This window comes from Sus scrofa, chromosome 13 (genome assembly GCF_054392235.1).
Source record: "Sus scrofa isolate SSC_HxYL_T2T_F1_AM1 chromosome 13, Sscrofa_HxYL_maternal_Yorkshire_Landrace_v2.0, whole genome shotgun sequence".
Classification (NCBI taxonomy): domain Eukaryota; kingdom Metazoa; phylum Chordata; class Mammalia; order Artiodactyla; family Suidae; genus Sus; species Sus scrofa.
In genome coordinates, this window is record NC_139395.1 from 51576898 (window position 1) to 51604082 (window position 27185).

The following is a 27185-nucleotide window of genomic DNA, read 5'->3' on the forward strand; positions in this document are numbered from 1 at the left end:
AAAAGTTTAAGAACATGGATACATGGGAGACAACCAGGAGAGCTGAGTAACTAAAACCTCTGGTAAAACCTCTGGTGTTAAAGATAAATAGCTGGAGAATATGTTGCCTTTTGCTTAAGTGCTAGCCAGAATATATATTCCTGATTAGGGCTGTTGACAACCTCTAAGATATAGATTACAATTAGCATACAGATTTATATCACACCATCTATGCTAACGTATTCTACAGTAAGTTACACACCACATAACACTGGTATATTATGTATCATCAGGATTTCTTCTTTGTGAAATGGAATAACAATGGTGCTGACCTCATAGAGTTGTGAAGATTAAAAATATTAATACTGCTTAGCATCATGTGAGGCACATAGCAAGTGTTCCATAACGCTCATCATTATTATCTAGAAATTCCAAATACCAGCCTTTATTGTTCTGTATATAGACTCTTGTGAACTCTGCCTTTGTTGTATTTTATACTTGCCAAATTTTGACATTCTCCAAAAGAAAGGGGGAGAGAATTGGTTATGCATTTATTTCCTTTCCCAGAAAGACATCCCTGAGTTGCCTTTACTCCTTGGAGCCATATCCCTTTTCTAAGTGGTGTGTCCAGCTTGTCCTGCCTGGAAGTTCCATTCTATGCTTAGAAACAAGAGAGAAAAAAAAAAAAAGTAGTCTACTTGCCATTGCCACTCATTGTCTCAGAAGTCTTTAGGGCTCTGACATTTAGAAACAACCACAGTAAGAAGTAATTACAGCATCAGAATTTCATGCTGTGACTGGCAGGTATGAACCAAGAAGCTTGGGAGGAAGGGCTGAGTTGTAAAAACTAGTGGTGACCTTCAGAAGCATCCTTCCCAGCAGTGCAAGAAGCCAGGTCTCATTTGAGCTGCACAGAAAGAATAATTGGGATGCTAGAACCATCAGTTTGGAGCAGTTAAAATGTACCCAGACCCTGTACCAATTGCTTTTGCATCCCTCTCAGGTGGGTTCTCTTACCTCCATTCTCCAGATGAAGGAGCCCAGCTTAGGAAGATTGAGGAATGTGCCCAAAGAGATGGGATAATGAGTGGAACAAATAGGGTGCAACCCTAGGTTGCCTTCTTGGGTGTGAGGCCTGTTTTCTCCAATGAGACATGAGAGGGTATCTCAAATTTGTGTATGTGCTCTGATGGGGAGCTACCCCACCCTGATACACTACAGATGCCAAAGTCTTTAAAATGCCTGATTTGAGATTAGAAATTTCCTTCCCATTCCCACAAGGCTGAGTTAGATTGCTTCCACCAAAGTTTGAAAAACTCATGGAACTACTTTGAGGTATGAAGACAGGGAGCTTGACTTATCCTGAATTGGGTTCCCTGTAGCACTGGCAACCCAAGATAGGAAACTTTAAATTTTGCAACATGTATCTCTCTCATGGAGAGTTCTCTATGCTGTATTAAATGACAGAGGGAAAACTCAGCTCATCACACTTGTAAAAGAAACCGCAACATTCCTGGGTTTAAATCTGTGGTCATAACAATTACGTTTGATAGGCTTTTAAATATCCTGGAATTTGCATTTTGAATGTGTTATACATCACAAAAGGATTTTGATGGCATTATCACAGCAAACACTGTAATCACATTCTATAATTTATATAACGCCAACTGCTCTCACTCTGTCAAAAATCATGATATGCTATTCCTGATCTACACAGCTTCTCTCCTGAGGGAAACTGAGGGTCCCCAATCAATCTCCTCAGAGGCATTGTTAATGACTTTGAACGGAAAGTCTGGCCACTTTGATGGGTAGTCGGGCAAGCCAAGCAGTGAGTTAATAAGTAGATCAAAACTTTAAATAAGAAATTGAACTAGACAAGGTGTCCTGAAGATAGGCCATAACAGGGTATTTAAACCTTGGGACTTAGGAAGCTGAACAATCTGGGAGACCCCACATTGCACAGAGCAATAGGATCTGTGGTTCATGCTGGAGGCCTTCCAGGGGGCTGTCCAATTAACCGTGGGGCTAAGAATTTGTCATTCTCAAAAACCTTGCCTCTGGTCTGAACCTTTGCTCACAGACTGCTTTGGAGGGGGGTAAGGGGGAAACAATGACACTGTCAGGCATTCTTTACCAAACTCTGCTTCCCCCCACCCACCCCTCAAAATCAACTTTATTTTTCTAAGACATGATGACCAAATTTACCTCTTCCCTCCATGCCTAGTCACTGCCAAATGTTCACCTCCAAATCAAAAATCCTCAGGAAAGATTTGGAACCATTAGGATATAAAAGAGAGGACTCAGGACAGAGCCTATGATAAAAAAGGGACAGAATAAAATTGCTCTGTATAAGAAAATAGGACAAATGAAAAGCAGATTTGCTTCCTAAGAGAGGGGACAACAGCCTTAGCAAGAGGTCTGGGGACCTGATCCCAGAGGTACAAAGCAACTTAAGGTCTTTTCGAGGGCAAGGATAACTCTTACTTAATGTTATTTTCTCTGTTGCATTATAACCTCCTACATCTTAGCAGAAGTCGATCATATTTTCTCAGGCTTCAGAGAGGTTTGGGGTGGGGTGGGGGGCTCTGTGGGAATTTTTCAGTTTTCTACATCTCTATACTCCTGAGAAGGGGTTGAGTGTTGTGCATGTAGGATGGTGAGGTAGTCCACAAACAGAATGAATCCAGCAGGAACAGAAACTCAGAACCAGGGTGACTGGAGATTTGGAAGCAGATTCCCGAGGACCCCAGTAGCCCCCAGCAGTGCCAAGCAGCTTCCCAATGTGAGATGGGTCTGGGTCAGGAGTATCTAAGTCCCGCTGTTGGAATGTCTTGGCCAAAATGTATGTTTCTGCCAGAATTCAGTAAGTTGCAAAATGCAGAGAAAGAGAAGATATCACTTGTGGTTTTCTCTCTCTTCTACTTGTTTTATAACATCTGCTCCTCAGTTTCTCCAGCTGAACAAATGGGGAGATTGGTCAAGATCAGGACAATGTAAATTCTGACATTCAGCCATCTGTCAATTTCAAGTAGTCTGAGATCCTTCCCATCAAGACTGTCCATGAACATGGATGATATTCCATTGTTTCCCCTCATTGTTAGGAACAACTGGAGTAGATCTCCAAGGCTTAGTCCAGCTACATAGACTTGTTTTTGTCTCATTTTGTTGTAAATTGTTTCATATTATCTATTTAAATAGTAAGAGAAGCACGTTAATTATTTGCTGGATATACAGAAGCCAGCAAGCCCAAATGCAGATCCTGCATTACATTTCTTATACAGCAATGCTTTATACAGTGATCTCTTTAACTTAGAAGGGCGGCAGGCCTGCTGAAGACAGCCCAGTGAACCATGAGATTCTTTGCTCTTGGCAAGTGAGGCAAACATCTATGTCATTGGGTTTAAGATATAAGTCCTGTTGATCCCACTCCCCAAATATTCAAGTCTTCTTCCTCCTCACTGTTTGTGAGGTGCCATCCACCCTCTCCCCTAGACTATGCCTATAGACTCCCCATTGGTCTTTTGGTTTTACAGCTCTGGGCTTTCTCTCTGTCTTTCTTTCAATTTCTTGGAGATGAGCACCCAGTCACCATCTGCCATCAGAGCCCTCACTTGTTTCCTGGCTGCCTCATACCTAATCTTTGGGTCTTAACTTTTAAATCCCTGCCTTGACTCCCACATAGAAAGAGACCACCTGTTACTCTCTTATAGAATCAGTTCTTAATCTAGATAGAACTTAGCACAGCTTATTATTGCATATTGCTTGGGCAAACTAGCTTGCTCTAATTTATACAAGGTAGTAACTTTTTCACTTGCTCTCTCTCGCTCACTCTCTCTTTTTTTTTTTTTTTTGCCACTGTATTTTCCATATCCAATACAATACCACACAAATATCAGGATGGATAAATGAATAGTATATAGGGAAGAAACATTTTCTTCTACCCTCTTTAGTATAATGAGATAGGTTCTGCAAGTTAAACTGACAAAAATGAATTAACAGGTAAAAAGATTTATTGTGTGTGCATATGAAGGCCTTTATAAAAAAGAAGTAAAGAATCAAAGAGGCAGGAAGATCTGGGAGTTAGAGGATTGGGATAGGACCTGTATACACCATTTTAATAAAGAGGGATAAATTTGTGGGGAAGTGACAAGACAAAAGAAAATGAGTTTGGGCTTCAAGAGGTGGTAAACTATGGGAAGGTGGATACATGGGGGGAACTAATGGAGGATAAGGGTTACCTTAGTAAGGTTCTCTTTTTTTTTTTAATAATTTTTTTTTTATTTTCCCACTGTACAGCAAGGGGGTCAGGTTATCCTTACATGTATACATTACAATTACATTTTTTCCCCCACCCTTTCTTCTGTTGCAACATGAGTATCTAGACGAAGTTCTCAATGCTATTCAGCAGGATCTCCTTGTAAATCTATTCTAAGTTGTGTCTGATAAGCCCAAGCTCCTGATCCCTCCCACTCCCTCCCCCTCCCATCAGGCAGCCACAAGTCTCTTCTCCAAGTCCATGATTTTCTTTTCTGAGGAGATGTACATTTGTGCTGGATATTAGATTCCAGTTATAAGTGATATCATATGATATTTGTCTTTGTCTTTCTGGCTCATTTCACTCAGTATGAGATTCTCTAGTTCCATCCATGTTGCTGCAAATGGCATTATGTCATTCTTTTTTATGGCTGAGTAGTATTCCATTGTGTATATATACCACCTCTTCCGAATCCAATCATCTGTCTATGGACATTTGGATTGTTTCCATGTCCTGGCTATTGTGAATAGTGCTGCAATGCACATGCGGGTGCACGTGCCTCTTTTAAGTAGAGTTTTGTCCGGATAGATGCCCAAGAGTGGGATTGCGGGGTCATATGGAAGTTCTATGTATAGATTTCTAATGTATCTCCAGACTGTTCTCCATAGTGGCTGTACCAGTTTACATTCCCACCAACAGTGCAGGAGGTTCTCTTTGCAGACTCAGCCTCATGCCATCTCTGAGGTGATAAAAGTGTTTCCCATGAGTAAGGGTTGTTTTCCTATTCCTGGTATGGGGGATGGAAGGAGGAGCACCTTCGCAAAAGGAAACTTATACCCAGCCTTTAGGCACAAGGAGGGAGGGTACGAAGCTTTTCCTGCATCTGCTGTTTCTCAGTTGCCTTCAGCTCAAAATAATCCATATGCCAAAGTGTCATGTTTTGAGGTGCTCTACTCTGATCTCCTTCAGATAAAATAGTCTCCACCTGGAGGAACGCGATTTGATTCTTCTTACAGTTGAGTCTATTTGCCTAACACTTATTCATTCTTAAAGTCTCTTTTTAAGTACTGCCTCCTCTGTGGACTTGTCCCTCTCTGGCTTCATGGCCCAGTTATACAGTATGGTTACTTTTAGTTTACTCCCATGTCTCTCCAATTTGTAGCATCCCAGCACAGAGTCATAAATAAATCTCTTATGTCTACCACTCTTCCCTGGCCCAGGGGCTGGTGCTTAATAGATATTTAGTAGGTAAATAAAAAGCAAGAACTTCATTATTAGTTCTGATACTAATAATGGTCTAAAACTAAATATACATATATATATATATATATATATATATATATATATATATATATATAGTAAGTTTATCACTCAGTTATAACCTAGTGGATAAACTAGTGCAAAAAAAAAAAGCTCAACTGATTTTATATATTGAATATTGAAACCAGAGACAATGTGGTGACACCTCAGCCTGTGTTGTTCCTTATCTTTGCATGTGATCTGCAAACTCAGTACTCATATGAATGCTCATCATGTGATTGAGCAAGTGAATTCATAAATATATGTCTTAAATGTACTATCTTTTATGATATTAGATTTTCATATTTTCCAGTATGGAGCTGTGGGAGCCATTGCGACTTGAAAAAGCCCTATGAGTTTTATTCATTCATTTCAGTTAATGAAAAGAAAGATGAAAACAACCAAAATGTACCATTCCCACATTTCTGAACCTTTATTTATTTATTTTGCAGGTGTCTCCTGCACACACATGTTAAGTGTGTTTGTAGGACCTTCAACACATTTAACAAACAATTTGGGGGCAATTGAATTCTGAAATAGATCGAGTTACAGTTACAGGTACAAGCTACCAAAGGAGCAATACAATCTCAGTCTCAGGTTAAACCACCATATGACCCCAAATCCATTGCATCATAAAATCTTTCAAACCCCTATCATTAATTAACTGAGGGCACCGTTAAGATTTTTTAAAGAATCTTTATTATTTTTTTTTTAATTTGGATCCAGGAGCACAATTGACTTCTGTCTTTGAAACTAGTAGGTAGCTATTTACAGTCTTCCTTTTCTTTAGCAATTCTCCATTCCTTACTGTGGGCTTCTTAAAAGGGACGATCACTTTAGACAACACTGTTATCATAGTTGCCATCGACTTCTTTTATTAATAAGCCTCCTGCTGTAGTCTGTGACTTCATATTTTCTTCAGTCTTTTGACCATCTAATCTCAGGTGTCAGTCATGACATAGCTGTGGGTCCTCAGGCTTTGCAAATCCTTTTACTTTTGTACCAGTGTTGGGTATCATGATCTTAGGGAAGTTGCTGCACAACATAGTGAATCATTGTCTCCTACTTCTCAATCTATGGAGGTGACTCTGTATGGCTCATTCCCCTTATGGGCTTTGCCAAATATTCCTTGCCTGATTATCCAGGAAGGTCCCACCTCTACTCAAGTATTCAGTGTTTAAGCATGGGGGAACATCTGTTGGGGTTCCTCAAAACCTTAGTGCCCTCAAAACTCCTGATGTCTCTGTAGTAACTGCTTTACTCTTACTATCCATTGAGGAACCAGTCAGGCAGGTGTGTCTTAAAAAATCACTTGAAATTTCCCAAATGAGAAGGAATGGAAAACCTGGAGATACTAAGGAACCAACCTTTGTCTTTCTCAACACTGTAGTGTCAGTGACTACTCTGCCAAATTTCTGAGGCTCTTGACAATTTATAGGACATTGGATAAAGAGTCACTGAACTTGGAGTTTGAAGCCTGAGAGTAAAGTCTTTGCTGTGTTCCTCATTGGTCATGTGCCCTTATGTAAATCACTTCCCTTTTCCGGGCTCCAGTTTCCTAACCTAATAAGGTCAGATGCTATGTAAACTATAATACATAACACAGAGTTAAAGTGACACTATGTATATTAAAAATATTCACATTATGATAGTCATTGCAGTAATGACTAGGTGGCATGATTTTGCCCCCAGCAAATATTCTCAGTTACTTAGTTCTAAAAAGGTTTTTCGATCAGTTTTCAGTAGCTGCTATGAAAGAGACATGTAATAAGCTTTGCTGAGTGAAAAAGAAACATGCCATTCTGAGTCCATACAATACTGACTGAACAACCCAAAATAATGATAATTGCACTCATATTTATTGAAAACTTACTATGGTCTTGGCACAGTTCAAAGAACTTGACACATAACTATATAAAAATTATCTCTAAATGATATAACATTAATATTTTTAAATATAAAATGAAATATATCATTAAGTATAAATATATAACAGTCTTACAATATAGGTGCTGTTGTTATCTCAATTTATAGATGATGAAACTGAAGAATTGAAAGGTTGAATAACTTTTCCAAATATCCATTAAAGATATTTATTTTATTTTTATTTATTTATTTATTTTTTTTAAATTTTATTTTCCCACTGTACAGCAAGGGGGTCAGGTTATCCTTACATGTATACATTACAATTACAGTTTTTATTTTAAAAAACAACAAGACCTTTCCTTTCTTCAGTAGAATATAAATCTTTTAAAATAAAACTAGTTAGTTATTTGACTATTAAGATCCTTGCTTTATGCCTGAGCCCCCCCCCCCCCCTGCCAGGCTGCTCTCTATATAAATATTGAATGGTGTGATATTTGAATTCCTTTATCATAACCAAATGGAGATTCCTTGCACGGTAGAGGTATCATCATGTGCTTGGTTCTGAATAAAGTTTGTGAGTTCCCCTGGATCTGTGTGCACTGCCATATTTAGGAGGTAGGCTTGGAAAATCCATGTGGCTGTGGCCAGAATCAAACTGTTTTGCCAAGCATGCTTTCTCCCCTCTTAATTGAGAAACCTATGGTTATTTGGATGGAAATTTAATCTGTGCCTCTGATTCATTTACTCATTCCTCATTAAATTGCTATTTAGTTCTAGCTATATGACCTGTGAGAGCTTTCTCTAAAGATCCTCTAAACCAAAAGTGGATTATGGCCACATTCGTTGAGGCCAATTTGAGTCATGACTAAAGTGAGCCCTAGCTGAGGCTTGAAGGTTCCTTTAGGCTGAGCAAGTGAAGGCACACAGACTGTGTCAGGCACCAGTGCCTATTACTCTATGCTTTGAGATCCACTCCCTATGTTCTCCCAAAGGATTACAAAATGAGTTTTTGGAGGAAGAGTCAAACTTCTTGTATACAGTTTGCTCTCCTTGTCTTTTGTCTGTGCATCCATAGATTCAACCAACCCTTTACTGGAAATACTGGGGGAGAAATTTTTCTAAAGTTTCGAAAAGCAGAACTTGAATTTGCCATGCCAGCAACTCTTTATATAGCCTTTACATTTGTATGAAGTATTATAAGCAATCTAGAGATGTTTCCAAGTGTATGGAAGGATGTGTATATCTTATATGCAAATACTGTGCCATTTTACATAAGGGACTTGAGCATCCTCAGATTTTGGTATTGAGTGGGTGGGGGCTAGAGCCAATTCCCTGCAGATACCAAGGGGTCACTATAATCCTTTTCATCCCCAATAAAGACTGTGTGTCACTTATGGACATGGCAGGGGTGTGCTGTGCTAGTTGACACAGTGGTGGAGCCTGGGGGGGATGGTTCCAATCCTCTCTGCCACTTAGCAAATGCGTCATTGGACACCATTTCCTTAACCCTTTTGTGCCTCTAGTTTTATCATATATAACAGGAAGCTAATGATAGACTATACCCCACTGGGATGTTGTAGAGATAACTGCTCTGATACTCTCTCCCAGGGGCCTGCCTGCTCCCCTCTCATGGGCCTTTGTGTGGAGCCTGAGAGTCTGCCACTATGCTCCCATTGCCACAGTGCCCTGGCACTGCTCTTTGTGAGCTGTGGTCCTGTGGCAGCAGCCTATCTTCTAGAAGGGAGTTCTCTTACTTGGCTGTGCTTAGGGGTGTCTCGGTAGGCAGTGCAGACAAGGTGAAAGGGACTGTGGAATTTTAGGTTATGTGACCTGAAAACCCCTACCCAATGCTCAGAATCCTGGCTTCTCTGGTGTCTCCTGCTGTGCATTATTAACCAGCCTTTGCCTTTGGACACTTGAAGATTTTACTGTATAGTTTTTATCCTTATATTTTATTTAATTTTCTGTTATGAATAGTCTATGGAGTTAAATCCAGTGAGCTCTGCTCACTCAGCAGAATGCCTGCACAGGATTGATGCTGAGGAAATATGTTCTGATCAACTGATTCTGTTTTCCCTCCATTATCAAGAATTAGCTAATGTTCATATGCACATGGCATTATTTGGAGCATGACCCAGAACTGTTCATATCCATTTCTTGGTTTCCCTCAATATTCAGTAGGAATATAAAGAATTAGAAAAGGGTATGAGAAGTACCCTAGACCATGGACAGGGCAGAGTGAGGGTAGGCATTGTGTGTTTTGTGTTTAGAGCAGGTGCAAAGACAGAAGCATAGAGAGGGAGTAGCAAGGAAGAGAAATGCAAGCTTAGTTCACATGTGATTAGACGCATTCCATTTTTAGCCTTCTGGCTTAAATTTGCATAATTCTTTTAAAAAGAAAAATTAATTATTTATGACTATAGCTTTTAACCAAACTGTGCATTTAAAGTAATCACTTTGGGTAATTTAAATAAAATCTTTTCTGTAAACAGTTTATGCTCATTAGAATGAGAAAACTGTTGGTTTATTCAATTAAAAGGACGCTATTGCCAGTTTGGATTCACTCTCTCACTTTTTTTTTTCACTTCAAAATAGAGGGCAGCCACATTGAGACAGATGGGACTTAATTAACTAGTCTCCAAAGTGACCAGATTTTCCTTTTTTTATTTTAATTTTAAAGATGATAGATTTCAAAAACCTAGGCATTATATTAGAATACCAAGATGAAGTTCTACAGTTTACTCTGAAAGGCAGGGGATACAGACATAAATTTGTTCCCTGGAAAACATCTGGAACTTCCTCCCCAGCCCAGCACAAGTCAAAGATAGTTCTAAACAAAGCTCTCCCATACTGTGATCTTTAAAAATACAAATATTGTACATTCTTGGTGCTTTTGTAGGCGACACCATTCACTGCAGTTAAAGAGGCTCTTTCAATGAAGCCTACCATGACTTCACAATGGTACTATATTTTGCTCACTGGTTAGTTCCCTGAATGTCAGTGGTTCCATGATATGCTCTGGGAAGGGTGACACTTGGGTTATTTGCCTCAGATCATGGCAGGTATGCAGCCTTGTTCTTAAGGTGTGAAGGTACCGGATGCTGCAAGTCCATGTTGGACCCTCCTACATGTTAGAGTGAAGTGCCTGGAAGTCGTGGACCTGCTTCCATCCCAGAACTAAACCCAAAACTGGCATTAGCATCACTGGCAGCATTTGGGTATAATGGATTGTGTACCTGATGGATTGGTAGAAACTAGGCACACTGCTGTCACAGATTTGCTTAGTGAAAACCATGTGGCTTTTCTCTAAAATAAGGTGGTTGGACTGAATAGTTGTCTTTTTTCTTCTTAATTAGCAAAACCCCCTTTAAAATTCAATAAATTTTATTATACTTATAGTTGTACAATCATTATCACAACCTAATTTTACAACATTTCCATCACAACCCCCCAGACCATCCCTCCTCCCACAACCTGTCTTCTTTGGTAACCATATGTTTCTCAAAGTCTGTGAGTCAGTATCTGTTCTGCAAAGTTCATTGTGTCCTTTTTTTAGATTCCACCTATAAGTGATAGCGTATGATGTTTGTGTCTCACTGTCTAACTTCACTTAGCATGATAATTTCTAGTTCCATCCATGTTGTTGTAAATGCCACTATTTCATTCCTTTTTATGGCTGAGTAATATTCCATTGTGTATATGTACCACATCTTCTGTGTCCACTCCAGCACAGCCCTTTTATTCAAATAACATATTTATTTTTGTTTATTTTTTATTCAAATAAAGTCTAATAAATCCCTTTTATTCAAGTCATAGCCATCATATGTAAAATAAGCAGCTCTGATTATATTGAGGTCAGGGACTCTGGTTCACAGAATTTGAGAGTTCCACAGAGCAGAGTTCATGAAACACCAGTATGGATAGTTGACAATATGTTATAGTAGTGAATCAAGTCTCTTTAGCTATGACAGAAATCCATCTCAACCAGGCTTATATGATTAAAGAAAATCTATTGAATCGTAACACTGAAATGTTAAAGTATGGATTTCTTCAGGCATGGCTGGATCTAGGTGCCCAAATGCAGTCATAAACCTGGCCTCTTGCCATTTCTTGGCTCTGCTTTCCTGTGTAGCTTTATTCTCAGATAAGACTCTCATCCCCTTGTAGTGTCATGACTACAATGGCTCCAGGTTTATGTATTTATTTTTTTATGTGTTTTATTTTTTCCATTTTAGTTGGTTTACAGTGTTCTGTCAATTTCTACTGTACAGCAAAGTGACCCGGTCATATTCATATATATATATATGAATATATATATATATATTTCTTTTTCTCACATCATCCTCCATCATGTTCCATCACAAGTAACTAGATACAGTTTTGTGTGCTATACAGCATGATCTCATTGCTTATCCACTTTAAATGCAATAGTTTGTATCTACTAACCCCAAACTCCCAGTCCATCCCACTCCCTCTTCCTCCCCTTTGACAACCACAAGTCTGTTCTCCAAGTCCATGAGTTTCTTTTCTATGGAAAGGTTCTTTATGCTTTATATTAGATTCCAGATGTAAATGATATCATATGGTATTTGTCTTTCTCTTTCGGACTTCACTTAGCATGAGAGTCTCTAGTTCCATCCATGTTGCTGCAAATGGCATTATTTTGTTCTTTTTTATGGCTGAGTAGTATTCCATTGTGTATATGTACCACATCTTCTTAATCCATTCACCTGTCGATGGACATTTAGATTGTTTCCATGTCTTGGCTATTGTGAATAGTGCTGCAATGAACATAGGGGTGCATGTATCTTTCTTTTTTCTTTTTTCTTTTCTTTTCTTTTTTTTTACAATTCAGTGATTTTCTTATTTTATTTTTAAATGATTAAAAAAATTTTTTTTCCATTATAGTTATTTGGCATATCCTACTCATGGAGCTTCTGGTCCCTTGAAGAAATCTCTTTCCCTATGTTTCTAGCTAAGACCCTAGTGCTGACTCTCATGGCTTCAGCCATGTGTTATCTCTTTCACAACCAATTGGAGTGGAGAATGGAGAGTTCTGATTCACCAGGCGTAAGTCACATGTCTACCCTTGGATTTGGAGGAGGGTGGAGTCAGCCCCAGTCTTACAAGTCCTGAGTGTAGGGGATGAGTTTAGTTTCACAGGCAAATAAAATGCTATTACTAAAAGAAAGGACAAGTTATTTTTGGGCAAAAAGCAGCTGTTCTGTCCATCTCCCTCCTAGATCTAACAGCCTATGCATCTAAGCAAATCCTGCTACTTTTCTTCTGCATCTGCGATAATTGTGTTCACGTTTGATGACAGAGGGCTTGTACCTTTGCTGAGAATAAATTGATGTTTGTATAAAGGGGGAAAGTTCTGGTGGGTTTGGGGGAACAGAGGATAAGGCAGTAGAAAATTCCAGCCCATATCGGCCATCCTGATTTCAGTCATCTTTCTAGGAAGGAAATGAATTAATTATTTTTGTCCTGTTATCATAAATACTTTTTGGTTCACCCCCCTGGTACCTCCTCTGCTGCACCAAAGGGGGAGCCAAGACTCTAACAGGTTTTAGTTTTTTACTTCCTGTATTCTTTGCAGCTATCTGGCTAGAGTTTTTTTACACTCCTCTTTCAAAGAACTCTTGCATAAATGCCCAGAATTCATGTATGATTGAGCTACTTGAATTTTGCAGATATAACCTCTGGGAATGTATCTTTGCTAAAGGTTTAATAGTAAGATGGTTTTGGCTGTGTAACACATGCATACCAAACCCTGACCTCAAGCATCTTCCTGAGAGAAGCAGAGTTAACGAGGCCAGATCATAGTTTTGGTGATGATGGGGTCAAAGCTAGAACCACGTTCCTGAGCTAGAACACTGGTGAATGAGATGGTGTCACACTCAGGACTTCTGCTTAGATCAGGATGTGCAGCCTAGATCTGCCTAGGCTTTGCAGCTTAATGTCCCCAGCTCTGACACTGCCACCACTAATCTGTTCAAGTCACTTTCATGAGGTAGTTTTTTCCTCTGTAAAACAGATCATGTTATTTGCCAATCTTTTACTATTGTTACTTACTGAATATCCCCAAACATAGTGGTGTGAAACAAAAATTTTCATATGCATACACATGCTGTGGTAGGAATCTGGACAGGCAATATCAAAGCTGGTTTATTTCTACTCCATGACATCTGGTGTCCTAGCTGTAAAGATTCAAATGCAAGTGAGTCAGTGGCTGTGCACTAGATTATTAGCTGGAAGCATTTTTCTTCACATGTCTGATTATTAATACAGGCTGTTGAGTAGGACCTCAGGTGAGCCATCCTCAGGATACTTATCCTGGCAGCATCTACATTGTCTTTCCATGTATTCAATATGCATGGGGTAATTTGAGCTTTTTCACAGCATGGTAACCAGGTTTCTAGAGCAGGGAGAAGTGCATGACTTGTTTATAATCTATCCCTGAAAGTCACATGGTACCATTTCCCCCATATTCTCTCGATTGAGGCAATCACAAATATTAAGATGTGGGAATGTAGACTCCAACTCTTTATAGAAACAATGTCAGCATTAGATTAAGTAGAGCATGGCATGGGAGATGTTGTTATGCTCATTTGGAAAATCTTCTGTATGTGGAAAATTATACTGATTGATATCAATTACAAGAACATCATAATAACAACATTTGTGATAAACACATTTTGGTCATAATTTACACACACACACACACGGTGGGATTCAGCTTGTTAATATTTTATTACGGGATCTTTGTTTCTATGTTCACAAGGGACATCAGTCTGTAGTTTTATAGTTTCCTTCTTGTAATTTATCAAGTTATGATAATGCCCATGTTATAAAATGAGTTGAGAAGAATTTCCTTCTTTATCTTCTGAAAATGTTTGTGTACGATTGTTGTCTTTCTTTTTGAATACCGTTAGAATTCACTAATGAAACCCTTGGGCCTGAAGCTTTCTTTGTGGGGAGTTTTTAATTCCAAATTAATTTTCTTTGTAGATGTAGGGTTGTTTAGATTTTGTATTTCTTTTTTTTTATATAATTTTTTTATTTTCCCACTGTACAGCAAGGGGGTCAGGTTATCCTTACATGTATACATTACAATTACATTTTTCCCCCACCCTTTCTTCTGTTGCAACATGAGTATCTAGACGAAGTTCTCAATGCTATTCAGCAGGATCTCCTTGTAAATCTATTCTAGGTTGTGTCTGATAAGCCCAAGCTCCTGATCCCTCCCACTCCCTTCCCCTCCCATCAGGCAGCCACAAGTCTCTTCTCCAAGTCCATGATTTTCTCATGGCCAAAAAAAAAAAACAAAAACAAAAACAAAAACCTAAAAACATAGATTTTGTATTTCTTACATCAATTTCACTCATACGTCCGCTTAAAATAAGTTGTTGAATGTATTGGCATAAGTATGTTCATAATATTCTCATATCTTTTTAATGTAGGTAACAGGTCTATGATGATATCTCTTCTTTCAATCCTGATGCTGCCAGTTTGTTATCAATCTAGCTCTGTTTTAAAATTTTTTGGCTATATTCAAAGAACCAGCCTTTGCTTTCCCTAATTTTACTCTTTTGTTTGTCTATGTTCTATTGCCTTGATTTTTACTCTTATTTTTTAGTTTTTAGATTTTCCTCTCAAATTGTGCTTAATTTGGTCTTTTTTCTGGCGTCTTTCTAGGTGAAGCTTTGACCATTTGACTGTTCTCCTTTTCTGTGAGCTTTTAAAGTTGTTTCTAAGAACTACTTTAGCCACATACCTCACAACTTTCGATATGTTTTGTTTTCATTTTGATTCAGTTCAAATATTTTCTAATGCCACTTGTGATTTGGGGACTTTGTGACTCTTGGGTCATAGAAATGTGTTATTTTCAAATACTTCCAGATTTTACTAGATATATTATTGTTATGAATTCTAATTTGATTCTCTTGTGTTCAGAGATTATATCCTATTATTTCAATAATTTTGTTTCTTAACACTTGTTTCAGAGCCCAGCATGTGGACTTTCTTGCTGAATATTGCATATGCACTCAAAAAGAATGTGTATTCTGCAGTTGTGCATATTGTTCTAAAACAATCTTTGAATAAAATTGCTTGAAATAGTGTTCAAGTCATCTCTATACTTACCTATTTTGTCTCTAGTTGTTTTATCAATTACAGAGAGAGGAGCGTTGAAATCACCAATGAAACTTCTAAATTTATGTCTCATTTTTCGATTCTGCTAAATTTTGTGTCACATATTTCGATGCTTTGGTATTAGCACTATGCACAGTGTCTTCTCAATGAACTAACTGTTTAATTATTATGAATTATTTTTAACCTCTCATATTTCTTGTCCTGAAATCCATTTTATTTGATATTAATACAGCTATCTCAACTTCCCTATCATTATTATTTTATGGTATGTATTTTCCATTTTTTCCCTTTAACCTGAATATCTTTTTATTTAAAGTGTACTTTTTGTAGATAACATATAGTTGGATCTTTTTTTCTCTTTTTAGTCAGGCTGACAGTCTCTACCTTTTTTATTGGTGCATTTAATACATTTACATTTAATGTAATTATCTATATTGTTTGGTTTAAATCTACCATATTATTATAAATATCTACTTATTCTGTTGTATTTATCTTCCTATTAACTTTATCATATTGTTATGAATAAATGTGTATTACATATGAGTACATAGTATAAATATAAATATTATATAACAATAAATTATAAATACATACTATATATGTTCTTATATTTTCCCTCTTTTTTGGGATCTCCTTCAGAATTAGTTGTTTTAAATGCCATTTTATCTCTACCATTGGCCTATTAGCTATACTTCTTTGTTGTATCTTTCCAGTAGTTGCCCTGGTGGAACAATTTGCATCTTCAGCTTCTCAGAGTCTACCTTCCTTATAATGGAAGCAACTTACAAGAGTATGCTGCTGTGTTCTACTTCTACCCTGTGTGCTATTATTATAATTTTTACTCCCATATATGTTTTAACCCTCGCACAATACATTCTTTTACTTTGTTTGAAACAGTTAATTAAAAAGTAGGAACAATTCTCATATTTACCCACATATTTTCCATTTCTGGTACTACTTATTTTTTTGTATAGATTCAAGCTTCCATCTGGAATCATTTTACTTTGCCTGAAGAACTTCCTTTAATCTTTTCTAAAGTGCAACTCTGCTGGCAATAAATTCTCTTAAGAATTTTTGTTGTTTTTGCTTGAAAACATTTTATTTCACTGTCTTTTGGAGAGATATTTTCACTGGATAAAGAATTTTAAGTTTACTTTTTTTTTCTTACAGTACTTTAAAACAGTTATTCCATTATTATTTGGCTTGCATTATTTCTGATGAGAAGTCAGTGATAAGCTTTATATTCGATGTCCTATAACAATGTGCTTTTTTACTGGTTGCTTTTATGATTTTGTTGCTATAATTGGCTTGCAGCAATTGTATTATAATGTGCTTTTGTATTTTGTATGTGTGCATGTGTGTTTATCTTGCTTCAGTTTTATTGAGATTCTTGGATTGGTGTGTTTATAAATTTTATCAAATTGGAGATAGTTAGCCATTTTTAATGGGTTTTGGTATTGTTTTTAGTTTTTTTCTCCCTTCACAATGTTCAGTTTTTGTTTAAATACTTGATTATATTTGTAGAAGCTAGTTTAAATTTTATGTTTTCTAGTTACATGATTTCTGGTTATAGCTCTTCTTCTGGGTATGATTGATGCTTTTATTTTTATAAGTCACCTTTTTTTGTTTCTATGTCTAGTAAATTTTTATTAGGCCTTAAGCATAATGACAGCATGATGGTGGACATTATGTTGTTGAGTGTCTAGATTTTGTTGTCTTCCTTTAAATAGTGTTGAGTTATGCTCTGACAGTCAGTTAATTTACTTATGTATCGACTTAGCCCTGTAAACACTTGCTTTTAAACTTTGGTTGGCAGGTATATGGACCTTTTACTCTAGGTGTAGTTTTCCTCTAATGCTGTGCACAATCTTTCTGAGATTCCTACTGAATGTCCCAGGTGTTTAACCAAGTATTCTATTATAGCTGGCTGGAGCTTGTAAATTCCCATCCCTGTTTAAGGCCCAGTAGATTTTCTTAGCTTACAGCTTCATTGTAGTTCCCCTCTCCTACCCTCTGTAATTGATTCATGGAATCTTCTTCTAGTTCATTTTAGTATTAAATCAAAGACCCAAGAAGCCCTCTCTGTAATTTTCTGGAGTGTTTTTTTTTTTTTTTTTTTTCCGTATAGCTTTCTCTCTGCATTGCTCTATCTTGCAAATTCTATCCACCTTAGTCTCTGTAAACTTTGATTCATTCCTCTTCAATTCAGTGCACCTTCCAGGTTTTGCTGGATATTATCCTTCTTTTTTGGGGGGTCTCATGAATGCCTCCAAGTAGAGTATTAGAGTGATTATTAGTCTCATCTTATTATTTTACCTTCTTTGAGGAAGCAAACTTTGTGCTGATTATTGACTAAGATCAAAGGATATTAGTTTCTTTTTGTATTCTATCCAGTAATCTAGTTGTTTGCGTCAGGATGAATAATACAGTACTAGTCATTCCATTGTGACCACAGTAGAAATTTAGAAATAAAAAATAATGATGATATGAGTTTATCTTCAAAATTATTTCATTAAAATTTCTCTTTGTTTATTCATATCCAAGATTAAAAACATACCGCATTTTGATTAATTTTACCAAAGAATAATCCTTATCTTTTTTGAAATGTTAGAAGACAACGACAATTTATTGGCTGTGACATTGAGATAATTTTCATTTAAACATAATACTGTCCTAATCAATTTACTTGTGACATAGCCTTTTTTAAATGCTCCTCTTTTGATTTTTTGATCATTTTATCTAACTTACGTATTCAATATGAATGGCAGCATTTAGCAGTTCAGCTTTTGGCATTTGGATTACTCTAGTTCTTAAAGGTGAACTTCAGCAGCATGTTGGCCGCTTTGAGATGTAAACAAAAGTGTCACTGATAGGACCTGACTTTCTTAACTAAGACAAAAAAGGTTCTGTAAAATGACATGAAAAAAAGCCCCTAGGAAATGAAGATATTCAATGAGTTACGCTGTTTTATGATTTACTTGTAAATTAATCAAGACCATAAGAAACATTTACTGGAAATACACATGGACTTCAGTATTTTAGGAACATGTGTTTGGCACAATGTGTTTAAGGATTGCTAAACCCCAGATTTGGGGCCGGCGTGGTGTAGCAACTGTATTTTGAGAGATTAGCAGTCCCAGCATATTAATAGATCTCCTTCTTTCTAGACATGAGGAAAATAAACCTGAAATAGTATGGTAGTCAGTGTGTCAGCAGGCTTGAATGGAGGACAAAGCTCTCTTCTACCCTACTAGCAAGCACACCACTTCATTTTAATTTTACTTCATATTCCCTTTATTATACACTAATAGATATACTGTTTTTAGAAAAAGACAAATTAAATTAGTTGACCTATTAATCCTGTCGGGTCCAAAAACAAGGTTTGGGGTTAGCCTTAATTTTCCCAATTTTAGAATGTGGATGATTGTATTTGGCCCCTGGGGTTATCATGAGAATTTTTCATAAGGACACATTCAGAGCCCTTAGCTTCTGGCCTGGTTTAACATAAGCAGTCAGCGTGTACAGCTCTTGTTGTTAGTAAATAGGATAGTCTTGACTTGAAAAGTGCTCAGATGCAAAGAGAAAATGAATATCATTCAACACATGGCTTTGGCTGTTCTTTCTCTCCAGGTGAACATAAAATACATGCACTCATGGTCCAAGGTGGTAATAATATGTGAGAGAAGAAAATGTTCAAAGATATTTCATGGAAAAGAGCTTCTCATAGACTAGAATCACAGATCTAGAGGTTTCTTAAAGGATTCTCTAATGGGGAACATTGTCAGAGGGTTGTCTGTCACCCACAACTCATACCTTTACCATTGACTGTCTTTTTAAGGTGTCCACTTCAATGAGATACAGGTTTGATGGATGAAGGAACTATATAGTCTCTTGCTTTTACTCAACAGCTTATTAAGTTTTTCATAGGTGTCAGGAAATGGAAGGACCAAGTTAAACCTTTGAGATAGAGTTAGAAATAGAGATATAAATTAAACCTATCAATGAAATATATAATTTACCAGATCGGCCAGCAAAAAATATAGCATTGGCATGGCACATCCTTTGTGAGTATGCAGAACACTTGTTTATCTTTATTTCTGGCTCCATCAATTTATTTTTTAAATTGCTGGTGTCTATATACTCTCTTCACTGCAGACATGGAGAGTGACTGGAGAGTCATTCATTTTGCAATTAATAAAAGATGTGTATTGAGGGGAGGTCATCTTTCTTGGGGGCCCAATATTTCTAGTTAAGTTGCTACACAGATTTCTTTGTGGTTCAACAGTTTGGCAGATCCCTGCAAATACTCTCGAAGACATCTGTTGAGTGAAGTAATGGTTTCATTTCAGACTCTTGAGTTTTCATTAATTTTCCTATGAGGTTTCTTTTTTTTTTTCTTTTCTTTTCTTTTTTTTTTCCCCTGTCTCCTTCTGTGGGGAGAGTGGGAACTCATTCATCTATTTTGGAGGGTTTCAAGTTCTTTGGCTCACCATCTCCACTGGGAAGGCCTTTTTGGAGGGCCATTTTGGTCATTGCTAACCTTTCTGGTTCTCTGAATCTATGACCTGCCAAATGGGCTCTCTGCATGTAGACAGCACGGCACATGTCTCTCCCAGGTGGCTGCAGATCCAGTTGGTGGGAGGCTAAGACAAAGTATCAAGATCTTTGTCTGTTGCACCTATTGGTACTTCTCTTCCTACATCCCTTTCCTCCCCCAACCTTCTCGGTACAGCATCTCCTTATATGGTCCTGAATTGGCTATAAGCTCATAGTCTCAGAGGAATTACATGACATGCATAAATTATGAAACATTTTTGCAAATTAAGTTTTAATTAAAACCAGCAGCTTAGAACATCCAACTGGAAGCAGTCACAATGTTGAAAAGTGACACTGGTAGGGAGGGAGTTCAGGAGAAGGTCTGAGTGGCTTTGCATCCTGTTCCGATATTTCCAAAATGAATCCTGTAGAAAAGAGCTTTCTGCCCTATCAGGTCCTTCTTAAACTACACTGATCTCTGGTCTGCCATGTGGACCAATGTGGTTTCCAGGCAGGAAACACGTACACATCATGGTGGTGATTTTACCTGGATTTTGCCAAATTTCCTTGATTCTACCAACCCCATGTTCTCACATGGAACTGTCAGGACCTTTGGCTCTCCCACACTGCCAGAACGCCAGATAATTTTTCAGCAAGATGACCACCCAAAATAAGGCTGAAGAATGACAATTTTAATTGGAAACGGATTTTTCTAATATAATACAGAGTTCAAGCCTGATGAGAAATGACTTCTTATTGTGAGAATTTTCAGAACATTATAATGAGCAAAAATGTCTGGAGCTTTCCCCCAGCTGATAGTCCTCAGCTCTATGTAATGTGAGAATTGTTCTGGTCTGTCCATTAATAATCCACATTTTCCATATCCCCAAAAATGTCTGCCATCAAGTAAATAATTTATGCAGGCTTGCCTTTCATCTAGGCAGGGCTCTACTGCTACAAAAAAAAAAAAAAAAAAAAAAAAGACACTGGATTTTTTCATTCAGAGTTCAGTTTGAAAAACTTGACCCTTAGTTATCAGTCTCCATCTTTTCTACCTAATAACCTGAGGATCCTGGTCTGCCGTAGGCAGGACAGTGTTCCCTGGATACCTGCAACAAAGTGAGACCTTGGCCCTTTAGGCATTTTTAAATTTAATATTTTTTCTGCCTTTCACTATTTGGACCATGGAAAAGACTCATCCATATAATCTGTATTTTTAAATTACTGGGGGATTTTTTTAAGATGATAATACCTAGTGTTGGGTGGTGAAATTGTCCCTGGGAGGAAAGAATCCTGGTCAGAGTATAAATTAGGACAGCTTTCCTTGAGGACACTTGGACTGAAATGTGCATGTCCTTTGATCAATAATTCAGCTTCCTGAAAATTTGAGAGTATATGGAAACATTTCAGTACAAGGATGTTTATTACAGTATCCATATTACAGTATCCATATTAATAACAAGGTGACTATAGCCTTGATAGCTAATAATAAATTCAGTAGTTTTTTATTCAAATAATTGAATACTGTGTTTTCATTTAACTTGGCATTAAATGAAATCAACAGTGGATGTTAGCATCATCTCTTGCTTTAAATGACTTCTTTTGCTTATCTTTGATATTTTATTTTCTATAAAAAAATCATTGCTTCTATGATTTTTTTAAGGAAACATTTTGAACAGCTTGTGCACTGCAAAGTAGGTATTTCTGTCCATATTTTTCATGACTTTAAATATACTGTTGGACAAAGAAGTTAAAGTTTGATCTGTATCCCAGACTAGATGTTGAGCAATCACTACTAGACTGTGTATGGTCAGGCAAAGTAATGTCCAAACTGATAAAAGCAAGACAAAACTTGGAATACATAAATACCATTTTCCCCATGATTTTTACAACAGTATGTGAAAAACTTAGAGGATATTAAGAGAAAATTGGAATGGGTACATAAATTATTTTAAAGTAGAAAAGTCTATTATATTTATCTTCTTTTATTGGCCCTGTTTTTGTTCCTGTCTTCCACTCTGCAAGGTTATCTATCTCTGCCACTGTTTCTGCTCTTTCCTCCTCATCCTCCTTCGCCACCATTGTGACAGGGGCCTAGATAAAGCCATGGGACAAGGGATTATAGAAGGAAAAGCTGAGTGTCCACATCTAAGGAGCTCAAGAAGGATTATGGAGCAGTGGGAATAACTGATACTCATGTGAAAGCCAGGGGAGGAGAGGATTCTGAGCAGGGGAATGACACACACAGAGAAATACCCCTTTATCCCCTGACTTATCTAATATTCTTAGAAAGGCCAAAATGGCTTCTGGAGAAATACGATGCCCTGTGTGTTTGTAAGGAATTTCACACATACCATTGGGAATTTTTGAAGAAATTACTGTTGAATATTTTTGAAGCTGAACAAGCAATATGGAAATTTTTTTTCCCTCCTTTTTAGGGCTGCACCCTCAGCATATGGAAGTTCCCAGGCTAGGGATCAAATCAAAGCTGTAGCTGCTGGCCTGCACCACAGCCACAGCAACACCAGATCCAAGCTGCATCTGCAACCTACACCACAGCTCATGGCAGTGACAGATCCAAGGCCAGTGATTGAACCTACATCTTCACGGATACTAGTGGGATTTGTAACTTGCTGAGCCACAAGGGCAACTCCAGTATGGAAGTATTTTGGTGAATCTCTTGATTTGTACAAGTAAAATCTAGTGGTGAGTAGTCATGGTCTATACCAAGATATGGCCAGCTACCAGTATCTGTGTGAATAGTGAGAGAAACTCATTCATGCAGAATATCCCCATGGCTTGTACTGAGCTGGAAGCCTCTAGAAGCTGAGTCTATGGATAGACATGGACTTTAATGACGTCACTGATGCTAAATTCTATCTCACAGCCCTGCTTTCCACAGTGCTGGCTGCTTTTAGGCCCCATGTGATAATCTTTCCCTGACAGTGCATCCTCTCAGAATCTAGTTGAGAGAGGAAAGGAAAGAGGAGAGAAAGAGAGAGATGGATGTGATTTTTGGTTATGTCTATAAAAGTCCTGATTAGGTTAGGTCACATGTCCACCCCGAGCCAATTGTTGGGAACAGTGATGAATTGATTGCCTAGTTCTGTGCACAGCCCACATCCTGGGGCTTGGAGCTGAGCCTTACCCAGAGCATGGGGACTGTGAAAGAAGGGGGTTGACGGTGAGACAAAGAGATACGTGTCCACTCTAAGAGTCACACACTGCCTAGCACAACTGATTCCGGCCTTAGCACTTCTTCACATAACCTGCTGTGAAGGAGTGATGGCCCAGTGAGAAGTGTGATCTGTGGACCATAGGAGGTCCTTACTTATTAGTATAACCTCTCACACGGCATCAGAATGGAGCACCCCTTAAAACTCTAGAGGTTACGAGGTCACAGAATAAAAAACAGCAGCCATTATGAGCCAGCAACTTTCCTAGGGACTCAACATGTATTTATCTCATTAAATCCTCACATTAATCCCATGAAATAGTGTATTTACTATAATCTTACAGTTGAAAACTCCAGAGCTCAGAGAAGACATACTGTTGCCTAAGTCTTCACAGCTCATAAGAGGTGGGATTGGAAACCCAGTCTACTAAGCTCCAAGGCTGGCCTTCCTTCCTTCCTCCCCCCTTCATCCTTCCCTCCCTCCTTTCTATCTTCCCTCCCTCCACCCTTCCTCCCTTCCTTCCCTCCTTTTTCCATGTCCCTTCTCTCTCTGCCTCCAACAAATATTCCCTCCTGAATTCTTACCAAGGGCCAGATACAGTACAGGTCTAGTTTCTAGTAATACAACAATGAAAAAAAAAAAATAAAAAAATGTAAACAGGAAGATCACAAAGTGCAATAAATATCAGACAGAAATAAACAAGATGATGTCATAGAAGGATACGTGGGGTTGAGACAAAAACTCCTGTCGGAGGAGGTGCCTTCTGAGCTGAAATCTGACAGATGAGTCAGAATCAGTGAGTCAGGGATTGTGTGGGGGGTGGGGGCAGTCAGGGTATTGACATGGGCGGGAGACCATCAGCCAATCAGAAAATGGCTACAGAAAGGCTTTGAGGCAAGCAAGGGTTGGGCAACAGGGCCAGCAAAGCACCGGGCTTCTACTTTTAGGTTGTTCTGGATGCAGTATAGAGGAAGAACTGGGGGTAGCAGTGAAACTGAGGAGATGGATATGCAGCAGTGGTGGTGTGGTGTGGGGTGGATCCACTGCTGGATCCTAGCTGAGAGACCTTCCCCTCCTGGTGTGGGTTTTGAGCCAACGAACAAAACTTCCTCTGATAAATAGAGGAGTAGGAATCTTTATCCACATTGCTTAATGAAGAAAAATGGAAGATTATAAATGCAAACATGCACAGGGAAAAAAGAAAAGAACACAAGGAACCTTTGCAGCAAATAGGGATTTATCACTCATTCATAAGGCCTGAGGCAAAGAGCCAGTTTTACAAATGGAATAAACATATGTAGACCAGGCTTTTTTTGTTGTTTTATACAGTTGGCAGGAAAATGCTTTATGTCCCATTTGGTCTTTACATATTTCATAGTGAATGTGTTGTTTTGATCAATAGATCTTTAATTGAGTTTTATTTTTAGAAAAAAGTCTGCTCAACTCTGGGAGTTGGTTGAGCCAGAGTGATGGATGTCCCCTGGCTTGCCCCCGTGGCTCCGTGTAGGACCCTGAGATAGAAATGAAGTAAATGAGGAACATTAAAACAAGACACTCCCTTTCCCTCAGTGCAGGAACTGTCTCTTTTTGAAATACTTTTACTTACCGTTAGGGATTCAAACTAGGACCTCTTCTGCCTCCACTGTGGCTCCTCACAGCTCGTTTCCCCGGCCCACCTCAGTACACAGGCCTCTAACTGGTGTCTCATGACTGCCCCACGATTCAGTCCCTGGACACAAGTGCTTGTTTACCTGCCCTCACTCCCTGGGTGAGCTCACCGCTGTGCTGACGGTGACCAGGCTGCTTATCCTACACCTCTGCCTGCAAGTCTAGGAGATATCCTCAAACTGTAAGTTTGAGACAAAACTGGCTTCTCCAGGGTTTGTTTTGCTTTGTTTTGTTTCTTAAATATGGTTCTCCCAAGGTCTTCCTCTTCTCAGTAAATGGAGGCTCTGTTTTTGCATCTACCTGGGCCAGAAGACTTAGATGCACACTTGATGTCTGTTGTTCTCTCATATCATCCAGTCTGTCTTCTCTTCTCTCAGATAGATCTAGAGTCAGACCATTACCTGCCATCTCTCCTTCCAAAGCCTAGAAGGCACATGCCTCAAGACTCCAGCCAGGGGCCAGGGTGAACCTAATGTCCAGCTGGCCTGGCTCCTAGTCAGAGCTCTACACACCGTCTGTGAATGTTGGGTGAACCATGTGTCATCAGAAGAGCCTGCTTCCAAGCAGCAGTGGCTCTGGCTGCCAGTGAGCCCATCTAAATTTGTGACGTTCTTTTCTGAGGCAAGCTGTCATTTATGTTATTTAAAAGCTCTGATAGGAAAGTTGCTCTTTGATCTCATAGATTATTTCTTTAGGAAAGTATATATGTTGTCGAAACTTTGAGGGCAGCCTTAAACCGAAGACATCACTGCAAAGTCCTGATCGCTCATGTTTCTTCCCAGGATCTTTTCTCATGTGCCTAAAGGGATGAGTCAAAGAGAGCTGTTTCCTGCTCCGCCAAGATAAAACTGAGAGAGAGAGAGAGAGGAAGAGGGAGGGAGAGAGGGAGAGGGAAGGAACGGCAAGGGCAGCTCTCCTTTTAAAGAGGTCTGTCCTCCAATTTATGCAGGAACTTAACTCTGGTATTTATTTTAATTCCTCAAACAAGTTGTAATTCTCACGGCTTCCCAGTGCATTTCATACAACATAAGCAGTGATTCAACAAAAACGCTTTCCTACGGAAACATACATTTATCATGCCGTTTATGTTTGTGTCTCCAACGTTTCTTTTCCATTGTGTGAAAAGATCTTTAATATTTAAGATACTCTTCTTTAAGTGATTCCTTATTTTAGGCTCAATTTCTTACCTCTTGATACTTTCTTTTCTGCACTCCTGAGAAGTGCCAGAGAAACATGTGTGCTTCCTTTTTAATAGTGGCAACTATAACTCAGAGGAAAGAATTAGAGAAGCATGCTTGTATTCCTGCCTTCTGAAACTGAGAGACCTTTGGGCATAAAAGGGCTTGGACATTGATTGTTGGAAGGTTGAGGTTTGCCCCTCTCCAGACCATTCTGGAGAAGCCTCTGAGATCCAGGACACCTTGTTGGTTTGGGTTTATCCCTTCTACCCTTCATTGGACTCTATCCACAGGGCAGGTCATTATGACGGGTTCAAGAAAGCCTTGGTCTTAGTGTTTGTGAAGATAGAGTGTTGCAGGGAGAAAAGAATGGAAGAGGCGGAAGATTCATATGAAGACCATAGGATGCCCAGTCTCCTTATCTTGCATCTTCTGGCACTTCCCGTGTTGTAAACTCTAGAGAGACAAAGAGTACCTTTACAATTCTCAAGTGTTTGTGGCCTTATTAATGTGTGCATTGAATTGAATTTGTTTATTCTAATATCAGGTCACCCAGCTCTCTGATTTATTATCTATGGGACATTGTATAATTACATAACTTCTAAAGGCCATTTTATTTCTCATCTATAAAATGGAGATAATAAGAGTACCTAGCATTGAGTTGTTGTGATTTAGTGGGGTGATGCATATAAAAGGCTTAACACAGGGCCTGGTGACAAGTTAACACCCAATAAATGTTAGTCTCTTTGAAAAGTAAGTTTTGAAAATGATGTAACTCCTAGAGTTAGTACTTAATGTATGAATAATGTTAATTCCGTTCCAGATTAGAAAAAAAAAAAATTTTAAATACTGCCTACTGTAATGGTAATCACAAACACTGTGGCATTCAACCAATGTAGGAAAATAGATAAATATATCTCATAAATATTCATCTTTTTCCACATACCTGTAATTTCAGTTCCTTGCCTGAGCCATTGGGAAAGCTATTATGTCTTATTTTATGGATTGACTGACTGCCTTTTCATTGTTCTTAGAATATCAACCTTGCTTCAAAAGCATAAATCCTCGTACATG

At 38.4% G+C, this 27185-nt stretch overlaps 1 protein-coding gene across 26 annotated transcripts in view; it reads left to right on the forward strand.

Moving 5' to 3' along the window:
• Positions 1-27185, forward strand: part of CACNA2D3 (calcium voltage-gated channel auxiliary subunit alpha2delta 3) — a 924345-nt gene that overhangs the window by 521903 nt on the left and 375257 nt on the right. The gene's annotated exons all lie outside the window — the stretch shown is intronic.